The sequence below is a fragment of the Mercenaria mercenaria genome, unplaced genomic scaffold, assembly GCF_021730395.1.
Source record: "Mercenaria mercenaria strain notata unplaced genomic scaffold, MADL_Memer_1 contig_2144, whole genome shotgun sequence".
Taxonomy (NCBI): Eukaryota; Metazoa; Mollusca; class Bivalvia; order Venerida; family Veneridae; genus Mercenaria; species Mercenaria mercenaria.
The window spans coordinates 1-12664 of NW_026460185.1; the positions used below are offsets into that span (position 1 = coordinate 1).

The 12664-nt window shown below is 33.8% G+C and overlaps 1 protein-coding gene across 1 annotated transcript in view; it reads left to right on the plus strand.

The window, feature by feature from the left end:
* Positions 1-1393: 1393 nt before the first annotated feature.
* Positions 1394-12664, plus strand: part of LOC128552199 (uncharacterized) — a gene marked incomplete at its 3' end in the record, with an annotated part of 53136 nt that continues 41865 nt past the window's right edge. The window contains exons 1-3 of the mRNA XM_053533222.1: positions 1394-1476; positions 4257-4497; positions 6886-7131. The remainder of the gene's footprint in view (positions 1477-4256; positions 4498-6885; positions 7132-12664) is intronic.

Here is a 12664-nt window from a genome sequence, read left to right on the forward strand (position 1 = left end):
CGGCATTCATTTATTTCCAGTCTAATCAAGATACTAGTAGACAAAGGGGGAGGGGATGTATAAAATACTTTTAAAGCAGCATTTCTAATGACTTTCAGCAGATTACATCATTGTAAATTAAGTGTTTTGAACAAATCCACGAATTGACAAAAATCAGACTGACCACCTTTAAAAGAATATCATATCCAGAATCAACGTAATTAATTTTACATATCTAAAACAATGCAATTATCTCATATCACGCAGTTTTTCAGCTCTATCAAATTTTAATCAAATAAAATTTAGAAAATGGACAAAAGCACCTGACCGAACATGAGAATTGTTTTTAACATGTCTAGTCTAGTTAAAGGGACTAATCCACACATTTCTCTCTCTCAAAAATCCATAAAAAATGAGTACTCAGAAAGTGACTTGCAGTACAAACTTATTATATTGGCATAATATTTTTGCAAGATATTCTTATTAATAACCAAAATAATGTGCAGAAGATAGTAGTGCTTATATTACCGACCACTTAAACGTGATGTAACACTGTTCGGAAAATACTCGCTTATCATTAAGATTTTGATTGCATTTGGTAAAGCTGTTATTTCAGCAATGCTTTAATGTATTTACGAACTTTAGGGGCTTTTTATATAAATATCACAGGACTTGATGTTTGCTATCTGAACAGTGGCTAAGATTCCGAACAAATGTGTTTCTAATTCCGAACATTATAGATGTTTTTTTCCATGGATGAGTAACATCGACATATGATTATCCTTTACTTTCTGAAAGTAATTAGCACATTCGTTTTAAACGCTTTTGAAATTATGCAGAAAATTTACATTCTTCTTGCATTTTTACCAATATCTTACTTTTATTTTCATCATTTTTCAAAGTCATATATACATTCTAGCCGAACTTGATGGAAATGACCATGTTGAAAAATTACACCCAAAGTTTTAAGGCATCCTGGCACTAAATAGGAAAATGGCGCGAAAAAAATGGTACATGTAGTCGCATAATGGCGGACTTAAATAGTCTTTAGTTTTTTGCTCTGTAGAGCTATTTTCTTTGCATTTTTTTTTTTTGCTGAAATCACATGACAGATCTATCCTTGACATGTAGGTAGCATTTTCATGATGAAATACTTAGATTACACACCACCACTACAGTTTGGGGTGTTATTTCTTTAGCTTATTTTGCAGTTTGTGTGTTTGACTGAAAATATTTTTCTTGCATCTAACATGACTCCCACTTTTCTTTTGATTTTTATTCAGCACTGACAATATTCTTCAAGAAAATGTAAGTTACAGACATTAAAATGCGTCCTGATTTGTGCTACAGCCACTGGAAATATGTCAATTTTATATAGAGTATAAAGAAGAACAACTATTTAGTGTGTTGTAACCTTAATCGATCTGCATATCTACTATCTACTTCCGTTTTTTAAATAGGACTTTTCAACATATTAGTACACAATCTATGGCCTAGGTGAGTTTAACGTTTTTACTTAAACTCTTTTTACACTCATTAAGTTCCAAGTGTTTTTAAGAATTTGTTGACAATTAAAATGTGATTAATTAGTAATGTTACTTTTAAAATTTAAGTAACATTACTAATTAATCACATTTTAATCATCTTAACAGTTTTAAGTCTTAAAACTGTTAAGATGAACTTAGATCTATTGCAAAACATAATACTTTGCCCTATGCTGTATTGAAATCACATAACTTATAAAAGACCAAAATTTGTTTTATGTAAGACATTTTGTAAGTAATCAAAGTTTGGAAATGAACCTTATGTGTCAGATTTAGACACATAGATATGTCACTAAGATCTTCATGTAGATCTAAGCTTTATAAACTAATCTATAATCAGAAATGACATGGAGATCGACAATTTATTTTATAACTTCAAAGGTGCATTAGGAAGCATGAATTTACATTTTCTCTGTATTAATTAAAACTTGACACACACATTGTGTAAAACAGAAACTAATGTATAGATCTATGTATCATTGACGATCGATATTTCAAATCGAAAGTGGCACATTGTAGTTTACCATATATCGAGTTAATCAACTGTTCGTTGAGTAAACGGATTGATTTCGCTTAAATACACAAACACCCTAGGGTCAAAAACACCACTTTCAATCAAAGATGCCCATCCTCAATTTGCGGAGAACCCACGAAAATTTCAGGAACCATACCTGGGGTTTTGCTGTTGATTTTCAGGTTCTATTTCATACCATTATACAGCAGAGTTTTACAGAGGTAAACAAACTAGCAAGCACAAATTATCGACAAATTACATTTCTCTGAATTTGATTATCCCTCAAATTGACAATTTTCACGGATGGGTGCAAGCTTACCTGTTATAGTTTATTCTAAGAGGATCGTGAGAAGCCTGTTAAATTGTTTACAAACGTCATACATCTTTAGAATGAGGCTAGTTAGAAATATCTATACTAAATCATCTTGATTTTTCATTTGGACAAATTAGAAAATGCGAGAGGTTTCATTCTTTTATGTGTGTTGTACACAGAAATATATCTAGGAGTACCAGGTTATCATGGATGGCTGTTAGGTAAACTTTAAAGTGGTTTAGTTATTCCACGTTACTTATTGCCTTGATTTTGATTACAACAGAAGCCATTTGAAACTAAAAATTAAAGAAACCATTGTAAGTAAAACTCCAAAGTCGCCTATTTAGCTTTTAGAATATGGCTTAATGAATGCATCAATAAGCAAAATATGTTTTACATACATTTTTGTTCCCAAACAAAGCTATCCAATAATAAAACAATAATGAAATTGCAATGCACATCTTGCAAAACACTGATAAATAGTCGTTATGAATAGGGCTATAAGTTGCAGCCAAACTAACAGATGTTTTGAAAATTGTAGAAAATTTAGTTTTGAAACGTATACTATAGATCTGAATACAGCTGATGGGGGCTTTTCCATCTATGTTTGAAAGTGTCTCAATCTACTGGGAAAATATAAATAGGAAAATGTATAACTACCACAGTATCTCTATCATCATGATTATAGTAAACTAGTATTTGTACATATTTGTGTAAAGTTTAAAAGCTTGTTGATTTTTCTACACAAAAGGTTATTTTGGTAGGTATTTTTTCATTAAAAAAAGACTGAGCAGGTGATTTGTAGGAGACAGCTGATCCATCGAATCCTTTTTTTCGGACTCTCTTTTTAGCTCACTGTCCACACTTTTTCTTTAATCAACATCTGCTCTGAAACCCGTTGATAGAAGTTGATGATGTTGCCGGGATGTTCGTTTGGTGGTCCTCTTCCAAAATTGTTCAATTGGTTCCGCTTGGTTCCGCTTGGTTGCACATATGGGCCGCTAGAGCTAAAATAGAAAAAAATATTCATATGACATCTAAACCGTTATCCCGCTTTTGAAATCATTTCACGCAAATGGTCCTTATGTAACCCTGAACGATGATTCTTCGAATTATCCCGATTCGTCCAAAAACATGGCCGCCAGGGGGCGTGGTCGCTTTTCCTTGTATGTGTAAAGTGGAAACTTTAAAAATTTCTTGTATGAAACTGCTTGTAATGGTCACCAATTCATGAAATGTAACTCATTTCTCCTGCACCACACTAGCGTATAGCGTGCCTGTTCTGAGAATGTATACATGCCTATATTATACTGTTAATCAGTTAATTTGTATCATCCACAGTGAATAAACGTAGTATTAAACAATCCCGTCTTGGGTCAGTAATCCCATTTAAGGGTCCGAAATGTTCATATACAATTTGGGCATTACACTGCTAACCCAATTTTAGAATAATTTCACATAGATGGTCCTTGTTTGACCCTCTACCAAGATTGTTCAAATTATTTTGATTCATCAAAAAACATGGCGGCCAGGGGGTGTGGCCATTTCTTTCCTATATGTGTAATTTTAAAATCATTGTCAGAAACTGCTGGTCCTTTACGAAGATTGTACAAGTATACTATTCATAATAATCTCACAGACATTACTTACATAATTATCTTCTAAAACTGTTCAAACAAGCAGTGTAACTCAAGTGAGCCATCTACGGCCATCATGACTCTCTTGTTAGAGACTAGAATAGCATTGTGATTTTAAGAGAATATTGTCGTAGCTTAAGAGCAAATTGAGCACTGCACGAAATCAACTGCCGAAATAGTCCAGTTAATTTGAAACACTAGTACTGTTGTTGTAAAATAATTCTCACTAGCAGAAGTTCTTTGGAGAATACTTTTTATATGATTGCTAGTTGATGAAGAAGTCGAATTTTGAAGAACCTTGGAATATGCACGAACAGCTAAACGATGCCAAAGAAATTTCTTCGGCAGTCAACCGAAAGGTTCGAGTGAAAGGCATTACCGAAATAGCATCCGAAGATGCCATTCTGTACTATTTCGAGAATAGAAGGCGTTCTGGTGGCGGGGATGTCAAAGACATTGTCTTTAACTATGAGGAGGATATAGCTGAAATCATTTTCGAAAACGCAGAAGGTAAGTTTGTGTGAATTTCATGTTTGAGAGAAAATAATTGTGCCTAAATTCTGCTGAAGTTAATATTGAGGAATGTTTTACCAATTTACGATATCGTACCGAATACTTTTGAGAGATAAACCAGTCATTGAATAAATCATAAACCCCGCGCTATAGAGGTGTTGCATTTTTAGTACCTCCCTTGAAAGGGTTCAGTTATAGCGTTTTTGCTATTAGTTTGCTTAGTTGCGATTTATTCTTCCAAAAGAACTTTTAGATTATTTAGCACGTGTTCTAAACTAGATCTGTTAAAATTATCGTCGAATGTTATTTATAAATGTTAAAGTTTTACTATTTTATTTGAAGGCTGGTGCCCGGGAAAAGAGTTTTCTTTACATTTAACAAAGCACATAGCATTTCCATCTAAATTAATTTTGAACCTTAACTACAATTTCATTGAATCACTCAGTTCCAGTTACTGTCTTATGAGTAATGTTGTCTATACAGTTTATTACGAAGTAACTTAACTACTTTTTTTAAAGAGTGGTATAGTTACACAGGCTGCAAGTTAGTGTTAGTTTTATTTGAATCATTACTACATATCTTTGTATAATGATAGATAGAATTAAATTTTTACGCACGGCAAAAAAACAATATTCGTTCCGTAACATTTCAAAAATCCAAGCGTAACTTACCGAACCTACTAAAATCGATTGTACAATGGAATGATTTGACTGAGTTTAGGCGTTTTCACATGTTTTTTAGCTCACCTGTTACATAGTGACAAGGTGAGCTTTTGTGATCGCCCGTCGTCCGTCAATCCGTCCGTCCGTCGTCCATCCACAACTTCTTGTGAACACGATAGACCACATTATGAAATTGATTTTAATCAAACTTGTACACAACTTGTATTGGCATAATGTCTCGGTTCCTTTCGAAAACGGGCCAGATCTCTTCATGGGTTCCAGAGTTATGGCCCCTTAAAGGGCCCTAATTTGCTATTTCGGCTTGTGAAAACGAGAGAGACTACAGTTTGCAATTGATTTTAATCAAACTTGCAAACAACTTATATTGGCATAATATCTCGGTTCCTTTTGAAAACTGGCCAGATCCCATCATTTGCTATTTTGGCTTTTGTAGCCATATAGAGACTTCTTTTATGGTTTGTTTTGATACAAACTTGCAAAATATCTTTAACAATAATAGATCTTGGATTCCATGATGAATCCTTCAGATCCAATCATAGGTTCCGGAGTTACGGCCCCTAATTGACCCATGAAAGAGCCAAAATTTGTTATTTTTTACCTTGTGAACACGATAGAAGTGACATTTTACATTTGATTTTAACCACACTTGCACACAACTTAAGTCACAATAAGATCTTGATACCTTTCGAAAACCATTGGTTCTAGATTTACTGGCCCTGGAAGGGGCAAAATTTTCTTTTTTGGCCCATTCAGCCATATAGAGGTTTCATTTATGCTTTGATTTAATACAAACTTGCACAGAATGATCTCTAGGCCAAGTTCGAAACTGGGTCATGTAGGATTAAAAACTAAGTCACCATTTCAAATCAAAGGAAAAGCTTGTTAATACCGTAGAGGCCATATTTATGATCCTATCTTCGTGAAACTTGGTCAGAATGTTTATCCTGACGATTCCTTTGCCAACTTCAAAACTGGGTTATATGGGGTCAAAAAACTAGGTCACTTGGTCAAATCAAAGGAAAAGCTTGTTAACACTCTTGAGGTCACATTTATGGCCCTATCTTCATGAAACTTGGTCAGAATGTTTATCTTGATGCTTCATAGGCCAAATTCGAAACTGGCTCATGTGGGGTCAAAAACTAGGTCTCCCGCTCAAATCAAATTAAAAGCATGTTAACACTCTTGAGGCCACATTTATGAATCTATCTTCATGAAACTTGGTCAGAATGTTTATCTTGATGATTCCTAGGCCAAGTTCGAAACTTGGTCATGTGGGTTCAAAAACTAGGTCGCCCGCTCAAATCAAAGGAAAAGCTTGTTAACACTCTATATGCCATATTTATGACCCTATCTTCATGAAACTTGGTCAGAATGTTTATCGTGATGATTCCAAGGCAAAGTTTAAAAGGTGAGCGATATAGGGTCATTATGACCCTCTAGTTTTTGTTTTGTTGGATGTAACGTCAGACTGGCTCAGTTACAGGTTATATGCCGATTTCTCAGCTTTTGATGGTGGAGGCAGACTCCTACATTATTTCAGACAAGGGCAGGAACTTTCATAAGCGAGCTGGATGAATTTCTCAATCGAGGTTTCGAACTTACGGCGATGTAGGGCAACTGATTCAAAGTCAGAACAGCAACCTCGGAGGTCCTCTCATTCACATTTTATTGAACTATTATAATAAAAACGATCAACTTTCAGATGCAATTGCAGTTACCAAAAAGGATCATACAATAAGTGGCAAACAAGTGGAAGTTACGCTATGTACCGTTCCAAACAAACGACCTTTGTACGATGATAAAGTTCTAATCAAGGGACTGAAAGAGGAAATATCTGACGAATGCCTTATATACTTTCTGGAGGCAAAAGCGGGAATAAAGACTAAAACTCTTGCGTATCATAAAGAAATAGAAGATGTTGTTTTAGTGACCTCATACTCTCAGATAGGTACTAGGTTTTTTACAGTTGTTTTAATTGTAGTAAATACAGTTTATAAGGATAAATGCGGGTGACTTAAAGACACTGATTCTGGTATGCCAGGTATGTAGCCTATGGGAATGATAAGGTCTGCGTATTGGTGGTAAGGGCCAATACACAAGACTGGACCATTGATAGACTTGCTTCTGTTTATTATAATAAGCTACTGTATAGCTACTGTGCAGTATATAAATTACAGGTGATATTTCTCACCTTCATAGCAAATCAGTTCTCACCTTTATAACATGTTTAGAAAGCTTGATTGAATTAGGGCTAAATAAACAAAGTGATAAGATACAACAATGTTTTTTCATATTTTCAATATTCAAGTTTTTTAACATTTACATTTCATCATTGCTGTGTTTTTTTTTGTTTTTCTTTTTAATCAAATATATAAAAAATGCATTCAGGCGCATAACTTTTAGAAATAATAAATTATATGTGTATTTTGAATAATGATATCTCTTTATTGCTGGATTTTATTATACATAAAAGAGTCGTTATTTAGACAACACAAGGGGAATTATGCATTTTTAATATATAAAATCTCTGTCCATATTCCATTTTATCTATTAAAAATGCAACTGAACGCTTCTTTAATTTCTAATAAAATCCAGCAATTATCATTTCTTTTTCTGGTTTTATTTTGTTACTTTTGATAAAAAGATCATAATATTGAATAAACAAACTTTTAATTTCTTTTATTAAATTTTAAGATATTATTTAATTGTTAAGGAGTGAGAAGAATTGCTTTGCTATAAGAGTTATTATTTAATTGGTCGGGACATTACTCAACATCAATTAAATTAATTTTGTGTACATTCTAAGAAAGAAAAGAAAAAGCATTCCAATCAATAAAATGCAAAACACAGGAAATAACCAATTTATCTGTAGGCAATAAAATTTATGATTCTCTGACAATAATCAGGCTACATGTCAAGTCTACAGGGGTTTTATTGACCCTTATCAGACTGGACCAGGCAGGATCTTGTATATTGGGGATTAAAAAGTCTGGTATTTGGAAGTGGGGGGTGGGGGTCACTTATATAGGAGATTTTCTTTGCCTTTAAGAACAAGAATTTGTGCCAAATTGCTCAGATAAGGTTAAGGATTTCCAACGAATGTTGGATGAACATTTTCAGAAGGTGTTGTACTTCAAAACAAATTATATTTCTAGTATGTAGATTGTTTAGCCTACCATTAACCACGGAGGGGGATCCAACATATGTATTCCCAGATGGGCACCGCTTAAAATCATATGTTGTGCTTCCGGTAGTAGTTATGTGGTAAACATTTCACAGAAAAACGGGTGAGATTTTCATTTGTGAGTGAATTTTGTGAAAATGACATTGTTTTGCCAAAATATCGCGATGCAGTGCAACCGAGTATACATTACCAAGCACACAATTGATTTACCTTACCTATATTTGTAGAAATGATGGAGAAAAACTTTTCCTTCTTGAACCGGTATGACTGAAAAATAGCAGCATTTTTATCAACAGATGGAAATAAGTTGTAATTGCCCCGCACCTGCTTAAATTTTGCCCTCGAAACCTTCCGTATGCTAAACCCCATCCAGAAGAAAAATTATATCGCGATCACTTTGCTAGAAAAATATTTATTGGCGCAAAACCGAATGGGCTACATATGTTGTGCATGGGCTACGTATGTCGTGCATTAGATATTTTTAAACTCCGCAGATTTTGAGCTAAAGTGAAGGCTTGATACCTTGTTGTCTTCAATTCGTTTCTTACACTCACATTCTTCTCTGCACCAGGCTAATGTCAGTATTGTTTGACAACTTCGAAACGACATTTTCAAGGTTTAAGTATATGTTTTGGTGAGATACTGGTCCCTTATCAAAATCAGTCTGTTCAAGTGATAACATCATTAAGGCCTATGCTATTTTGAAATTATGAATTAGGTGGATGGGGTACATGATATTATTTCTGATTAATTTCGAAGTTACTGTAAAACAAACGTTATTCCAACGTGACAATACATCAAAACCATGAAGTGCTGAACTCTTACTTTAATTTAAAAAGTAAAGTGGGAAAAGTTATCAGTATGTTCGTGTCACAATTTTCGGGGTAAGTATTCTATGTCATCATGCATAACTGCGAAAAACTATAACATACATAATAAAGCTAAACTATCCGTGTAAATGAGCTGAGAGCTATTTTTCTATTTCCGTTTATTACTTTTCTAAAAAACACATTACAATTTACCAAGTGTAGGCAAAATTTGTCATTTTTGTGCACATGCCTTTTCACATTAAAGAAGTCCGAACTATAGGTATGGTGTGCGAGAGGGGCCTGAGCGCTTACGTAGTGCTCATTTACAGGAATTGTACTGCTCATATATATATGAATTTTATAGGTAGATAAAATTATTTATGTCATTGTTGTACATTTGGAGCAAATCGGTGAAATATGTTAATTTATATACTACGGTAAAAGCCAATCAATGAATTCCTTTTATACCGTAGAACCAATCGTGAAACTGCATCTTCCTTCTTCGTCAGCATTCAAGAGTGAATAGCACGCTTCTTTCTTTAATTTTATTTTGGCTAATTTCTGGTTTTATCTTACCACCACATGCCATTCCGCCTCCTCTTTCAAGTGACAATTTTCTAATTTTGAAAGATTTCTCTTAATATGCAAATTCATCTACATTTCTTGATATGCTTTCGGCGGTTATATCCGCCCTAATATGTGAATATATATATTTGTTATGGTACTGGACTGTAACTCCATTCAGACATGAGAACATATCTATTTGTAAAGGACGGTATGTTTCGCCCAGATATGTGAAAATATAAATTTGTTAAGGTATTTTTCGGCGGTATTTTCTGCCCAGACATGTGAAAATATATATATTTTTTTTAATGTATTGTTTTGCAATGGCGGTATTTTTCGCCCAGATATGTGAAAATATGTATTTGTTAAGCCGTATTTTTCGCCCAGATATGTGAAAATATATATTTGTTAAAGTATTGTTCGGCAAAATAAATATTGCCCTTTTTCAGTCAACACTTAGTTCACTCTTATATTTTCCCATACATAGTCCTCAGGGTCAGTGCTTCGTTGTGAACAGATGCACATAAATAACTTTATCATAAGTCCGCAAAGTGCAACAAAAGAAATAGCAGTATTAATTTTGTAATAATATTATTTATTTACAAGGTATGTCTGACAAATGACATCGAGAATTCTAACTTTAGAAAGCTGCATTTTCAAGTACCTGAATTTTTCCACTTTGGTTAAAAAGATTTTTTTTTTTTACAATAGATAATGACTGACTACAGAAGGTAATAAAAATACCATTGACCTAGAGAATGCTACAACCTACTAAACTTCAGAGTTTGTTTAAAATTATATTGAACACGTTTGCTTTATTTTAAGGTGAAAAATAAACTAGAACTCTATGATAAAAATCGAATAAATCATTTCGAACATGTTAGACAGTGAGAAAGCAAACATATCGTACGTATTATTTAGCATGGATGATTTGAACTGTGAATATATACTTTTTACACTTAACATTTAATTCCACGAGTACATACACATATACATATATATTTACCTTTACCATAGGAATATATTTGTTTTACCTGTAAGATTAAAGCATAACCCCTCGTGAACAAATAATGCATGTGGCGTTCACTGTTGATATATAATTGTAATATTATATTTTGACGTTACACTGAAACAAACAAACCCTTTTTGCATATTCATTTATATAAAACAAACAAACAAAAACGGGAACAATGTTTATTTGGTTTGATTGTGAGTAACACCGAAACGACACAATGAACTTTTCCCAGGTTTTGTTGGTGGTGAAAGGCTCCAGGGGTCCCTCCAGACATTTTTTGAGGTTCAGACTAGTACCTAGATCGAAACACTAACCTCAGTTGGATGGCTTCCTTACGTGAAAAGTTTCACACCTCAAGTGGGTTTTTGATCCCACGTCGGTGATGGGCGAGGAATTCGAAGCCAGCGACCATGACCATCAAGTTTTTCTTTTGCAAGTATAAAACATAAATATTCAATTAAATTTCGTAAACATAACCGACAATGACATTTACCACGTCGGAAGTTACAAATGGTTTGCCGAATACACCATACTTTTAAATACAGAAGTTTACACACCATGTGGGTCGGAAAGCACGAAATTTACGTTCTTGAACGTATATGGGAATAGTTACTTTTGAAATGTAAACAAAGGCATAAAAGTAACTGTTTTCATGTTCGTGGTATGGATCGACTTGTGATTGTCAATGTTCCCGATACGGAATATATATGAATGTATAAACACGACCCGTTTCATCTTACAGGACTTACAAGAACATAGTAAGCGCTTGTTTATTTATTGTATTTATGTTCTAGTAACCTTTGACACTGATTTCGAGGACAGACCGGGTTTGTGACATATACATGTCTGTTGTTGGGCTTGAAAAAGATAGATCGAAAATTTATACTGAAAGCTATATTGCATAAATGTTTCGTTATTTCTGTGCATACAATTCGGTTGTTTGAAGGTTAGAATATCAGAAAATTACAGGAAATAAAACATGTCTTTGAAAAAGTACCGATCTTTCATCATTTGTGTGGTTGGCGCATGATTACACATTTAATGTTAGTAGGCCGGGATGTCCATGAAGCCGTGTAAAGTGATAATTTTGATGACACGTTGGTTTTATTTTGTAATTGTGAGTGATCGTTAAGTGATCAGAAAGATCGGACCGTGGGATGTTATAAAAAAGTGATGTTTTATTTAGATTAGAAAGTCAATCGTACTCTACAATAAGGAAATCTAAGGTAAAATACTCATTTTATTTCGTTCACTGAAGAAAACATGGCGGACACAGTTTTGTAAAAGAGCGGCGCACGTGTGGTTCGTGTAACATAGTTTAACGGCGTTTTCTTAGAAAGCTAACGCTCAGCTCATTTACACTGACATATCCTTGATTGAAGAATATATATATTGTATATATATGAGAGACTTACGGTACCAAATACTTACCCCGAAAATGTCTATGCATTTTCTTCTAGTGCACTGTTGGGACATGTTTTTGAGTGTCATTGATACTTTATAATTTATTCGAAGATACATTTTCTTATAATTATTAGTTTCTTTTTATCCCCGTGCATTTCTCGCGTTGTTACGACAATCTCAGTTTTACATACGAATTTTGCATTGTCGAAATAGCATAGTCCTTAAAAGAAATCATTTACTAGCATTTTAAATGAACGGACTATATTTTTGTTACATACAGTAACTCTGTAAGTAGTTCCTAAGCCTGCGTTAGAGATAAATGTTATGATCCCCGGTACAAGAGAGTGCCTTGTTGTGCGTTAGGGATAAAATGTTGAATTGCCTATTTCTACATTGTGTCAATATTTCCATATTTGTTAAAATTTTCCTTTTTTGTTACGGGAATGCGATGTTTAAATGTCAAAATAGATAACAAAGATCTGCGAGCTGTACCAAGCAAGCATAG